This window comes from Nycticebus coucang, chromosome 21 (genome assembly GCF_027406575.1).
Source record: "Nycticebus coucang isolate mNycCou1 chromosome 21, mNycCou1.pri, whole genome shotgun sequence".
Taxonomy (NCBI): Eukaryota; Metazoa; Chordata; class Mammalia; order Primates; family Lorisidae; genus Nycticebus; species Nycticebus coucang.
In genome coordinates this window covers 2,085,176-2,099,550 of record NC_069800.1, presented here as the reverse complement: position 1 = coordinate 2,099,550, position 14,375 = coordinate 2,085,176, and the positions used below count along the sequence as shown (strand labels likewise).

General features: G+C 44.3%; 1 pseudogene; it reads right to left on the bottom strand.

Annotated features, from left to right (window-relative positions):
- Positions 1 to 14,375, bottom strand: part of LOC128574174 (laminin subunit alpha-1-like) — a 55,986-nt pseudogene that overhangs the window by 41,355 nt on the left and 256 nt on the right.

Sequence of the window (14,375 nt, the reverse complement as noted above, 5' to 3'; positions counted from 1 at the left end):
CATCACATTCAGTATTTCTTTTGAACCTTCATAGAAAACTTAGGAGGTAGGGACTATAATTTTCTATATTTTTTGGTATGAAATATAAAACTTATAAAGATTACATAACTTTTCGTAGGTCACATAGCTATTTGTAGTTCTCTCTCTACAGCAGCGGATCTCAACCTGTGGGTCACGAACCATAGGAACTGTATTAAAGGGCTGCGGCATTAGGAAGGTTGAGAACCACTGCTCTATAGTAATCATTATTATACCAATTATTAATTAAAATATTATTCATGTTATAAATAATTTTAATTTTGAAAAGTTAGTTGCCAATTGCTGACTAGCCATGTACTTTACCTGTCTTAATTCTCTTTAGTACCCTAAATATAAAATTTCCACCCATTTGACTTTTTTTAATGTGTCTACTAGAAAAAAAAATTTTTGTTGTTTGAGACAGAGTTTTACTTTGTCACCCTCGGTAGAGTGCCGTGCCATCACTGCTCACAGCAACCTCAATCTATTGGGCTTATGTGATCCTCTTGCCTCAGCCTCCCAAGTAGCTGGGATTACAGGTGCCCACCACAATGCTGGGTTACTTTTTAACAGACAGGGTCTCGCTCTTGCTTAGGCTGGTCTCAAACTCGTGAACTCAGGAAATCTACCCACCTTGGCCTGTCAGGTGCTGGGATTGCAGGCATGAGCCACCACATCTGGCCGCTACTAGAAAATTTTAAATTACATATGTGGTGGCTTACATTGTATTTCTACTGGACAGATTGGAATTGAAGAATAATAAAAATTACCATTAGCAACCTTTAATTAATGTCTAAAACTTAAAATCTGTTATGCATTAACTTCTCAGAAAGGCATTAGTATGTGCATATAATTATGTCCATTTTATGTACAAGGAAATAATGGCTCAGAGAGGTTAATAGATCTGCCCAATGTCACACAGTTGGTTCAGGAATCAAACCCTCATTAGCCAGACTCCAGAGCGTGGCAGCCACAGGTGTGCCTTTCTCCTACACCATCGTCATGTATAGCTTCCCAGCAGATTTGGACCAAAATTCTCCAGCCACCTATCACAGTACTTCATATAGCAACCAGGAAATGCCGGGCACTTAATAAAAAGTGCACAAACAAAGGAATGAATCATCCAGCTCACAACAAAGACAAAAAGAAATGACATGAGGATTGTAAAAACATTCTGTAACCTCTGCAGCATTACACAGTTCTAGTTATCACTAGTGTCCTGGTAGAACAACACTCCAGGTGGCTACCCGGCTGAAGATCAGGTTGATTGGCCCAGAGCTATAAAACATTTCCATCTCTCATGTAAGTCTGGGAAAATGCAGTTTCTGTGTGGCTAGGTCCCTTTTGTGTCTCCATATTGTAACATCCAGGACTTGGGCATTTATATGAAATTGTCAAAATAATTTATAATCGCCACTTCCACTCTTTCGCTCCTTCTTCAGGAGTCTGAGGGCTGCATCATCCCTAAGGCTAGTCATCTCAGGGATATGAAAATGTACTTTTCTCTGTGAGTGGTTTGACATGATGCCTAAATTCAAGGCTCAAAGCAGGACTCTGTGGAGCCATGGTGGGGTCAGGTAGGGTGGCTGAGTCACTACTGCCGAGATGTGTGAATGTCGTGCTTTCTGCACTTTCCAGGTTAAAGCTATATCGTTTCCCACCCTGCCTCTTGGACTCCAATCCCATCAGCCTCCTGAAACCTCTTCTCATCTCTCACACAAATGTGATGAGCTTTGAGCATCCTTCTTCCTCCATTTACGTCATGGGGGCAGAGCTAGCACGTCGCATAGTACCACTTTTTCCTTGAGTGGAAGGGGTGTACAAACTCAGGCCACTGACCTTCACAGATAGTAACTCACTAATCAAGCTAACTTAGTGTAGTTGGGGGGGAACTGGGCCTATCTTAGATCAATTATAGACCCTGCATTAGCTTTTCAAGAAACAGCTACCTGCCAGGCTGAGCTGTGCTTGCCACATGTGAGCAGGTGAATGGAGACTTTCCATGGTGATACAGGACACCCCAGGCACTCAATGTGGCAGTTTTTGGTGGTCACAGCATCCCCATAGAAGCCCTCCGCACACCTTTCACAGGGCACCACCTGTATTCCCCACGCACTTCAGGCACTCGCCGGTGACCGAGTCCCAGTGACCAGGCTCCCGGGGGCCCACGTTGCCACTGCAGTTACATGGAACACAGGACCCCCCCCCCCGGTCACTGTTGGGTTTCCATAGTAACCGTCTGCGCATCTGTATCAAAGATTGAAAGCACGATCAAACACAGGCAGTTACTCAAGACCTTGCCTCATTATGTAGGGACTCCCTGAAGGGCTAATAAATCAGACTGATGCTTCACCCTAAGATTTACCGTGAAAGGGATACAACTCCGTGCTTGAGTATTCACAGATCTCTTTCATCCATCCTAACATCCAGGGAGAGGGGACAAAATGAGAAATAAATCCAGGGATGTGCACGCAGAGCTGGGCTGGAAGACGTGTACACGGGGAAAGATGACACTGGCTTTCAGGAGCCAGAAGACAGCTATTAAATCAGACCACCTGTCACCCACAGAGTCACCCAGAGCCATGGGCTTCTCAGGGGAACCACAGTCCTCACTCCTTGCTGTTTCCTGTTGTTACTGGTGAGAATTCAGATTAGCCCAAGGAGAAAGAATACCACTCTTTAAAAATTACCAGCAAGTTGTAACATTCAGTTTTAACTAAGATATCGGTTTTTCTCTATGATTCTATGAAATAATAATTACACCTCAAGACTTCAAAACCACATTTTACTACATATTTAGAAATAAACAGAGAGAGTTAATATTCAAATTTTTTTTTTTTTTTGAGACAGACTTTCACTTTGTTGCCCTTGGTAGAGTGTCATGGCATCTTAGCTCACAGCAACCTCAAACTCTTGAGTTCAAAGCGATCCTTTTGTCTCAGCCTCCCAAGTAGCTGGGACTACAGGTGCCCACCACAACACCTGGCTATTTTTAGAGCTGGAGTCTCATGCTAGCTCAGGATGATCTCCAACTTGTCAGCTCAAGTGATCTGCTCGCCTTGACCTCCCAGAGTGCTAGAATTATAGGCATGAGCCTCCACGCCCAGCCTATATGTAATTTTTAAAAAATGTTACTGCAGCTTTCTGCAAACACTGGGGCAATGCAGAGTACCTCTCACACCAAGCTCCCAAGTACCCGACAGCACACCACTCACAGACCACTTCGTCTCCTTCATCAAGGGGGCAGGTGGGGCTGAAACTCTCAAAACATTAGAAAGGAATACAATTTTTCAATGGATGGTGTAGAATTTCTAAATATTTACAATGCTTAATTTCTACCACTCCTGTGCTTACAAATTTTCAATGGGTCTTCGTTCCTTGGCTCCGAGCCTGAGGCTTCTAGCCACCCAGCCTATCCTGAGCCTCATCTGTCTCTAAACTGCGTTCCTGGGCACTGGACACTCTCAGCTCCCTGCTCCTCTGTCTCTGCCTGGGTTAACCCAGATCTGCTCAAGGCTCAAGTCAGCTTCCTCTTCCCCCAGGAGGTTGCCTCTGAGCCCTGCCCATGTTCCTGCCTCAGAGCCCTGCCCACGCTCAGATTAGAGTGAGCTCTCTAAACCCTACACAGTTAGGAGGTCCTGAGACTCCCAAATACCCCCTTCAAACCCTACTCCTGAATCTTAAGGAAGCCTGCACGGGGTGATTGATGGTAAGCTGATTATGGTAAGTTGTCAGATAAAAAATACCTGTGGGGAATTCTGTGAGAATGGGTAGAAAAAGAACTCTGAGGGTTAAACTGGGGAAAGACAAAGAGGCTTTGAAGCCACTGGCCTGTGGGATACAAACTCCCTAGCAAGGCTTTGAAGGCCTGGCCCGGCAGGCCCCATCCATACCCCCCAAGCTGTCTGCTCAATGGACCTTCTGTTCTCCCCACTGGACGTGCCACTTCTACTGCCATGCCTTGGGGCACCAGCTCCTTCTGCCCAGAACACCCATTTGTGCCCCAGGTGGAATCCCGCCTCCTTCAAGTCTAACAGAAGAGCTTCCTTGGGGTCATTCCTGCAACCCCCAGGTAGGTTAGACACTGACCTCCCTCTGTCCCACTGTCTGGTGGACAGCTCTCCACTAAAGTAAGTCCTCGGGGCCAGCAGCCAGGTGTGAACAGTGTGATACTCTGCCCACCTGTGTCACAGCCTGCACACAGCAAGCATTCAATAAATATTTGTTGAATCAATGAATGAACTCAGGTCATTCTCATGTAGCCTCATATATACAAATTTTGGTCATTAGATCAAAAAGTCCCTAGGACCAGGGACAACGTGCTTTTTCTGTCTGTATCCCCCTATCTCTCAGCCCAGTGGCAGGTGAACGTCACAAAGCTGGGACAGAACTGATGACCAATGGTAGACCAAGAAAACATGAGCTATGTCCTTGCTACCACACATCTTTCCTTGCATACTTTAATACACTAAACTTTTTTTTTTTTTTTTTATGGACGATAAACCACCCCTCCATCTCCATCAATTACCACTGGGCAAAACTGACACTCTAATTACACACACAGAGCCTTGCTCTGCAAACGCCTATGTACATCCTGGTGGGGATCCTGGCCACACTGCAGGAGCCACTGGCGGAGCTTCGAGGATTCCTTGTTGGAGGCCATGGCAAGAGGGCAAGTGCAAGGCTGGCAGTCCCCTGGAGTTCCTCGGGAAGGCTGCCCGTAGAAGCCGGGCAGGCACTGCTGGCCGCGGTCCCCGGTGTTGTGCATGTACGCCTAAGGTATAAGCATGAAAAGAAGCAGCAGCTCAGGGTTCCCTACTGGATTTTCAGGTCGCATACCAACACCTTGGTACAAATGGCAAAAAAAAAAAAAGACAAAATGGTAAAACAAGTTACCAAACTCTAAGTTATATGAGTATGGGTTCCCTATCTTCAGATTAACTACATTAAAAACATGTAATTTTTCTAAATGAGAAACCTAAGAGCTTTTGTCATGCTGGAGTAACAAGTACTAGACTTGCCCACTAGAAAACTAGACAAAATGCATCTGACAAGGGCCTGCAGTGGTTGCAGGTCTTTCTTCTTGGGGTGCATGCCAGGGGCAGGGGCAGCCCAGGTGGGCACGGTGGTCTTGCTCTGTGGAGGTCACAGAACTCAGAGTCTTGGGAAGCTGGAGCAGGTGGGATTCAGGGCAGAGGACTGGAGCTTCATAGAGCAATAGCACCAGAAATCTTCATGGGGACCCCGCTGAGTATGACTACTGAATACTCTGAATATTAAGCTTCTCAAGTATGCAGTGAAACTCCGTGATGCCAAAGAAATACAGGTACGCTATAGCTGAAAAATTCAGAAGTCACACAGAGCTAAGTGACATTAGAATTCTGACCAGTCAGTATGGGAAAACCCTGAGAAAAACTCAAAGCACTCAGTACAGACCCTAAGAAACCCCCCTATAGTAGGGCTAACCCTGCCACAGAGTAAAGGCTATCCTAGACCCACCCTAACAAACAACCGAGCTGACCTGCAGTAATTTAACTGCCTGCCAAAATATACCTCCATGTTCTGTAAAGGAAAGCAACAAAATCCAGAAACTCAGCAATGCAACAATATACACTGAAAAATCTTCATTTTGTGATCAAAAAATCCCAGATACCCCCGGGGCTCATCTAGGCATGTTGGAATTCCATGAATACAAGAGATAACAAGTATGTAAATAAATAAACATGAGGAGAAGGGAAGGTTCCTGCTGACAGTAGGGTCCTGCCTAACCCAGATATGCTATGCCTGAACAAGTGCTGGAGTGGGAGGATTATCCTTTTGCAAATGTAAATACTAAGTACTGGTTAGGCCAGAATCATCAGACTGCTAAATCTAAGGGGAAATTCGAATGAAGTATAGGATGATGCCATGGTCTTAACGTGTCTTCCTCAGATGTAGTGGGAAAACTGACCAACACCTTGTGTGTGTACTCAGAATTAAAAGCATCAGTGAGGGCAGAAGGACAGGGCAGGTCCCACAGGTGGTGCCTTGAGGAAGTCACATCACTGAGACAGCATTCCAGCCTGCAGTGCACAGCCTGATTCCATCCATGAGAAAACCACAGAACTGGTAGAGTGCTTATAGTGTCATGCCAAAATAAGGGACATTATAGCCTAAAAAATGATTGTATTATTCAAGATGCCAATTTCATGAAAGACAAATATTTCAGATTAAAGGAGTCCAAAGAGACATAACAATACAATGCTACCCGCAGTCCCAGGCAGGGGCCTGTACTGGAGGGGAAAACCCTGTGAACATAATGGGGACAATGAGCAAAAATGGATAATGGATGGTAGGTTAGAAGATGTGGAGTGTCAACGGTAAGTTTTCCTAAGCCGGTAACTGGGGTATGGTTAATAAAAGGAAATACCCTTATTCTGAGGATATACACACAGAAGTATTTAGGGATAAAAGGCTATAGTATACAAAACTTCAGTAATTTTGAAAAAGATATTATAATTAGATAGGAAGATAGAAAATGAGGCTACGAAAGCAAATGGGACAAACTGTTAGCAACAGGGGAACCTAGGTAAATGGCAGATATTCTAAGCACTTTTTTTATTCCTACAACTTTCGGATAAATTTGAAATTATCTCCAAATAAGATATGTGTGTATTTATTTGTGTATTTATTTATTGAGAAAGAGTCTTACTTTGTCACCCTGGTAGACTGCTGTAGTTTCACAGCTCACAGCAACCTCAAACTCTTGGGCTCAAGCGATCCTCTTGCCTCAGCCTCCAAGTAGCTGAGACAATAGGCGCCTGCCATAACGCCCAGCTAGTTTTACAGATGGGGCCTGACTCTTGCTTAGAGTCTTAGCCTCAATCTTGTTTAGGCTGGTCTTGAACTTCTGAGCTAAAGTGATCCACCTCAGACTCCCAGAGTGCCAGGATTACAGGCGTGAGCCATTGTGCCTGACCGCTAACTTTTTTTTTTTTTTAATGGGAAATGAAAACTACTAGACACAAAAAGCAGAAAAAAAAAGTGATCCATAATCAGGACAAAAATCTGTCATTAGAAACACACTGAATAATAACATATAACAACCAAAAGGCATTTATAAAAAGCTACCATAAACACATTCAAAGTAAAAAACAGTGACGATAGAAATCCAATCTCATACTACTTTGCAACTCTTTCGTCAATCTAAAATTATTTCTGAACAATGTTTAAAATTATAAAGATTGTTATGATTTATTGTACGTAAAGCTTTAAGACCAGTTGCTATTTAGCTTTTTCACTTTAATACGACTGTATTTTTTGTAAATTATATTAATATAATTTTTTTGAGAAAGAAGCTCTCTCTGTTGTCCTGGATAGAGTGCTGTGGCATCATAGCCCACAACAACCTCAAAGTCTTGGGCTTTGACCAATCCTTCTTTCTCAACCTCGCAAGTAACTGGGACTACAGGTGCCTGCCTCAACAACTGGCTAGTTTTTCTATTTTTAGTAGAGGTAGGGTCTTGATCTTGCTCAGGCTGGTATCCAATTCCTGAGCTCAGGGAATCCAATTGCCTCTGCCTTCCAGAGAGCTAGGATTATAGGCATGAACCACCATGCCCGACCATATTAATATAATATTAATAGAAGTGTGAGATATTCAAGCTTTTAGCCTAGCTGTAACAAGAGCCCTCACTGGCACTGCCATCACCTGCTGCCCCACCCCACACCCCCAGATGCTGGCAAGGGGTCTATGAAAGTCTGGTTCTGGAAACCTACACAGTGAAGAGAGAGACATGAACAAAGCACCACCTCATCAAGCAGCTGGAATCTTTGCAATGAACAAAATCAAACCTAGAGGAACGAGTCTCCTGCAAACCCCGACTCCCTGCAATTCCTATGGGCTTCACTTACAGAGCAAAGGACAGCAGGAAATCTTTACAGAACAGAGAAAAATTTGGCTCTAGAGGCAATAAGCAATCCAGGATGTAATGCTGAGATCGTCTCCCTCGGTCCGATAACAAACTTTCCCTAGCTCTGGGACTCAATCAATCTCTTGTGGAAAGAGCAGGAACACTTCCCGCCTGGTGACAAGGGTAGAGCTGGTTAGCATACACAGTCACTCCAGCTCCGAGGAGTGAACCCACAGGAGCCCAATCAGACTGTGACCTGGCTTCCAGGCAGAGGGCCTAAAAGAATTCCTGATGGAAGTTAAACAAATCCCCTGCCCTCTACCTTCCTCAAAATGTATTCTCAAGATTAACTACATACTTGTTAAGCTCTGTGTCAACACACCACCCAAAAGAGGTATTGTTTAAAAAGTTTACCTGAATAACTGAGAGGCATTGTGTAATGTACAAGTTAGTATGATTATTAGATGTATTATTATTATTGTTGTGGTATATTATGTTAAAAATACTACTACTTTCATAGCAAAGACCCTATCTTTTGTATTTAATACGTGGACATTTCTACCTTTATATTGCTTTATAATCTTAGCAAATGAAAATAATAATAAATAATTACTAATCAGTGTTCTAAAACATAATCAAATTAGACATACTTATTCCACTACTACCAAAGTTAAAAAAAATAGGAAAGAAACCAGGAAACATTTCATGATGAACTTAAATCTGTGAATTTCCTTTGGGTTCTATGAGGTCAGGGCTATTCTGTTGAGGTAGCATTTTAAAAAAATCACTTCTACACAGTATGTGGCTCTGGAATGGGGAAGAGAAGAGATTAGAGGTTTCAGCAATAGACTCACAATGCAAACACCGTGGGTATCACACTCAGCAGTATGGCCGTGGCATTCACGAGGTTGACAAATTGTTCCAAAGAGTATCCCATCCACGCGGTAATAGCCAGAGAGGCATGTCTGCAAAAGAAAGGGCAAATCATCTTCCCTTCAACATCCTGGAAAATAAACTGCTCAGCTGTCCATGAGCACAGAAACGTCCTTCTTTTTTCTCAAACATCTTTATTTAAGTATCATTTACATGCTATAAAATTCACCCACTTTAAATGTACAATTCAATGATTTCTAGTAAAGTTACTGAACTGTGAAACTATCACCATAATTCAGTTTCTCACTTCGTTTTAAAGGTAGAAACACACACTTAAAAACTCAATGTGGTGCATCTTACAGGGGTATTTGCGAAACTTGGTAAATGTAGAATGTAAAGGTTTTGGCACAGTAACTGAGATAACGCCAGAAAGGCTATGTTAACCACTGTGATAAAAATGTGTCAAATGGTCTATGAAGCGAGTGTATGATGCCCCATGATCATATCAATGTATACAGTTATGATTTAATAAAAAAAAACTCAATGGCTATGCAAAGAATCTTATGGTATAGTCTTCTTATGGTATGTTATGTACTATAATGTTAAAAATAGTGGCATTTCCATTGAAATGATCCAATCTTTTGTATTTAATTGGTGGGTAATATTTTCTTCCAGTGGTATTTCATTGCAATATTCTTGAACTAGAAATTGTGGAACATTTAGTCTTCTAAGCAATATTTCAAACAAGAGGATTTCTTTCAACTCCCCCTCCCCTTTGCTTATGATTCATTAAAGGTTGCCATTTAGTACAGGATGCAGTCAAAACTGCCTCCATTTCATTGAGCAAATGTTTATATGTGCTTTCTGAGGGCTAAGATTGGAAATTAAAGGATGCCATTGCCTGTGAAGAGCAGAGAATCACACCATCAGCAGAAATTGATTTAACTCTCATGGCAACCCTGAGAAATAGTGTCTCTAATTTGTAGATATGGAATGTGGAACACAGGGCAAGTAGATAGTGTGCTGGGGGTGCCGGTGGAATGATTCAAAGTCAAGTGTGCACACCCCCAAGGCTATGCCCATGGTAAGGTGCAGAGGGCTCCAGCAGACACCAAACAGGCTGTCAAGTGCAGACTTGGGAATGATTAACTTGGAAGCCAGCACACTCTCACAGTGGGGTGGTGGTGGGGGACAGGAGAAGGGGCTTAGACTTGTCTTTTGTAACAATTCCTTTTTGAGATCGGAGCCCATAGCACAGTGTTTAGGGCACCAGCCACATACATCAGGGCTGGTGGGTTAGACCAGCTAACCAATGTCAACTGCAACAACAACAAAAAAATAGCTGGGTGTTGTGGCAGGCGCCTGTACTCTCAGCTACTTGGGAGGTGGGGGCAAGAGAATTGCTTGAGCCCAAGAGTCTGAGATTGCTGTGAGGTGTGACGTTACAGAACTCCACTGAATGTAACATAGTGAGACTCTGACTCAAAAAAAAAATAATAATAAAATAAAATTCTTTGTTGTAGAGACAGTCTCATTCTGTTGCTCTGGGTAGAGTGTTGTGGCATCGTAGCTTGTAGCTCGCAGCGACCTCAAACTCTTGGGTGCAAGCAAGACTCTTGTCTCAGCCTTCTGAGTAGCTGGGACTATAGGTTCCTGCTCCAGTGCCAGGCTGGTTTTTCTTTTGTTAGTAGAGACAGGGTCTCACTCTTATTCAGGCTGGTCTCACACCCCTGAGCGCAAGCAATCTACCTTACTCAGCCTCCCAGAGTGCTAGGATAACAGGCATGAGCCCAGCTTGTAAGAATTCTTAAAGAGGGCGGCGCCTGTAGCTCAGTGAGTAGGGCGCTGGTGGCTCAGTGGGTAGGGCGCCGGCCCCATGTGCCGAGGGTGGCGGGTTCAAACCCAGCCCCGGCCAAACGGCAACAACAACAAAAAAAAAATAGCCGGGCATTGTGGCCGGCGCCCTAGTCCCAGCTGCTCGGGAGGCTGAGGCAGAGAATGGCATAAGCCCAAGAGTTAGAGGTTGCTGTGAGCCGTGTGACACCCCGGCACTCTACCCGAGGGCGGTACAGTGAGATTCTGTCTCTACAAAAAAAAAAAAAGAATTCTTAAAGAGTATTTTAATTGAATAAAGAACGTATAAAGGCATTTAGCCACATAGGCATTGTGGTAGTCCCTCCTCTATCCAGCTGTGTTTCTCACAGGGAGAGGGGGCCCGGTCCACTCACCTCACAGGGGAAAGGAGGCCCCGTCTGCTCATCTCATGTCCTCTGCCTCATGGGGGGAGAGGGACCCCGTCCGCCTGCCTCACGGTGGTAGAGGGGGCCCCCTATGCTTGTCTTATGGGGTTGAGGGGGCCCCGTCTGCTGGTCTCACGGGATGAGAGGGGGCCTCGTAAGGTCGTCAGGCTGGGAGAGGGGGCCTCATCCGCTCTTCTCGCGTGGATGGGGGGCTCCTCTGCTCTTCTGGCAGGGAGAGGGGGCCCCGTCAGCTCGATTCACAGGGGGAGGGGCCCCATCCGCGCTCATCATGGGGAGAGGGGGCCTAGTCCGCTCTTCTCACGGGGGGAGGGGCCCCGTCCGCTCTCCGGTGGGAAGGTGGCCTCGTCAGCTCTTCTGGCGGTGAGAGGGAGCCCATCAGCTCGTCTCACAGGGGGAGAGGGGTCCCCATCTGCTCCTGTCACCAGGGGAAAGGGGGCTTCCACCGCTCTTCTTGAAGGGGGGAGGGGCCCCGTCCGCTCTTCTCGCGTGGGTAGGGGGCCTCGTCCGCTCTTCTCGTAGGGGGAGGGGCCCCGTCCGCTCTTCTCGCGTGGGTGGGGGGCTCCTCCGCTCTTCTGGCGGGGAGAGGGGGCCAGTCAGCTCGTCTCACAGGGGGAGGGGCCCCATCCCCTCATCTCACCAGGAGAGGGACTCCCGTCTGCTCCTGTCACGAGGGGAGAGGGGGCCCTGTCTGCTCCCCTTGTCTCACAGGGGGAGAGGGACCCCCGTCTGCTCTTGTCACGAGGGGAGAGGGGGCCATGTCTGCTCTTCTCGCGGGGACAGGGGGCCCTGTCCCCTTGTCTCACAGGGGAAGAGGAACCCCCATCTGCTCTTGTCACGAGGGGAGAGGGGGCCCCGTCTGCTTCTCTCACGGTGGGGGGGGGAAGAAGGGGGCGAGGAGGTCACCCCATCCGCTCATCTCCCGGGTGGGTGGGGACCCATCCGCTCTTCTCGCGGGGGGAGAGGGGGCCCCGTCAGCTCATCTGGGGAGGGAGAGGGAGGACCGAGTAGGCATAGCCTGGAGGGCTACGTGGTACAAAGTTCCTTCTACTGAGAGCAGCCTGATTCTTTAAGTCAGCTTCTGAAGAAGAGTTTGATTAAAGAATGAATTCTTCTGCTTAATAAAAACTCTTGAAAACATATATTTTCTCAATATATGTGCCCATTGGCCCCATTTTCCTACAAAGCCTGGCTGCCTTGGCATACTTGGCATCTCTGCTCATTGTCCCCTGCCTGGTTGGGGGAGCAGGCAGCTGGCTCCTGCTCCCACATCCCAACTATGAAAGACCACATTCTTGGGTGGTGCCTGTGGCTCAAAGGAGTAGGGCACCAGCCCCATATGCCGAAGGTGGCAGGTTCAAACTCAGCCCCAGCCAAAAACTGCAAAAAAAAAAAAGAAAGGAAGACCACATTCTTCACACTGTGAACTACTGACCTTCACACATGTTTCCAGACTAAATGGTCCCAGCCTCTAGGGCTGCTGGTAATGTCCAGGAAAACATAGGTTACAACTCTCCCTGCAAGTGTTATGTTCACATTGACACTGTAGCTTCTGAACAGGAAGGAATACAAATTTCACTGAAAAACTTAACTTGCTTACTTTTCTTTCTTTTTTTTTTTTTGGCCTGGGCTGGGTTTGAACCCACCACCTCTGGCATATGGGGCCCACAGCCTACTCCTTTGAGCCACAGGCACTGCCCTGCTTCCTTTTCTTAAATTTATTTACAAAAGAATCTATCAGTCAAATATGTGGTACTCTCTTCACAGTAGAGGCTATATGACCATAGCAATGCAAACATACATTTAATTTTTACAGACAAATATAAACTGGTAACCCAGTTACAACCAGGAGGAGGGACAAAATTAGAACATGATTTAATTAACAAAAACTTTTAAGAATATATATACATGGATTTTAAAGGTTTGGAAGCGCCTAATTATAATTCTCTTGATATTCACCTAAATCTCATCCAGTGTCAATAGCTGAATAGTCCTATTCACAAGGTACAGAATTACAAAGATTGGGAGAAAATAAGAAGCAATTTAATGTTAGTATTTTAAAAGGAGACAATGTCAAAGTATTAAGTCAGTATTATGCTAAAATAAATGAACTTTGTTTTATGTCAATTTAGTACCAAAAAAAATGGAAAAGGAGAAAATAAAAAGAGGAAAACCCTCTTTTAAAATTATGTGAACATTATTTATAACTGCACGTGATTGTTGCTTGACTGTTCCATAGACAGATGAAGTTCAGAACTCATAAGGCCACTGAATTATACTCTTAAAAATAGTAAATTTTATGTTTGGATATTTTGCTACAAAAAAGTCATAGTGAAAAGACTTAATCACCAAAGCAAAATGAAAAAAAAAACCATACAAAATGAAAATTGTTAAAAAAAAAAATGAAATCAGTTAAATCATCTGATATTTTTTCATGTATGCAGAATGATTTTATACCTTTCAACCTGGAATAAAAAAATAATGCACATATTAGAGCTACAAAATCTATTTTGAAGTTTTAGTAAAATGTAGACTACTAGAACTCACCTTTGTCGCTTCATCCCACAGGCAGCTACTTGCATGGCCATAACAAATACACATCCCCCCAACAGAAATGTCTTTTATTTGATAGTAATACTAAGGGAAAAGAAAGAAACAAAAATGAAAACCTCTATTTTTTTTTTTTTTTTTGGTGAAAACCTCTATTGCAGTGAAAAGAAAGTATTGGCACATCAACAATTATCTCAGATTATTTAAAAGTTGTTATTTGTAATCTGAAATATAATTTTACATACATGTAAAAGCTATATTTCATGCACCCGGGATCTTTGTGCTCAATTAAAATAAATAATTCTCAATCAGCTCATCAGCAGAACTCAAAAAATTTAAGAGATTTTACCATCTTGGCTGCATCAGTAATATTCAAAAGCTGTGCTATTGAAAGCTCTAAAAAGTACTGGGAAATTGGATATAGCACTATATAAAAAGGATAATACATCAGGAACAAGTAAGATTGACCCCGGAATGCAGTTAGTCTAACATACAAAAATCAATAAATGTAAATCATCACATCAACAGAAGAAAGTGCTTTCCTCTTAAAATACACTCTTACCATTTTTTTTTTATTTCAGATTAATATGAAGCCACTCCCACCACTGTGACCTGAGGGGTGAGCTAAGGTTTACCTGCCCTTTTACCAAAATATGCAAAAAGAAGTGAGAAGAGGTGAGTGCCAAGAAGGGATGTCACAGTTGCAGCATCTGTCAAGACACTGCAGTTCCGTCCTGGGAAAGCCTCCCAGCTGGGCCAGACACCCCGCTCCCCACAGCCCACA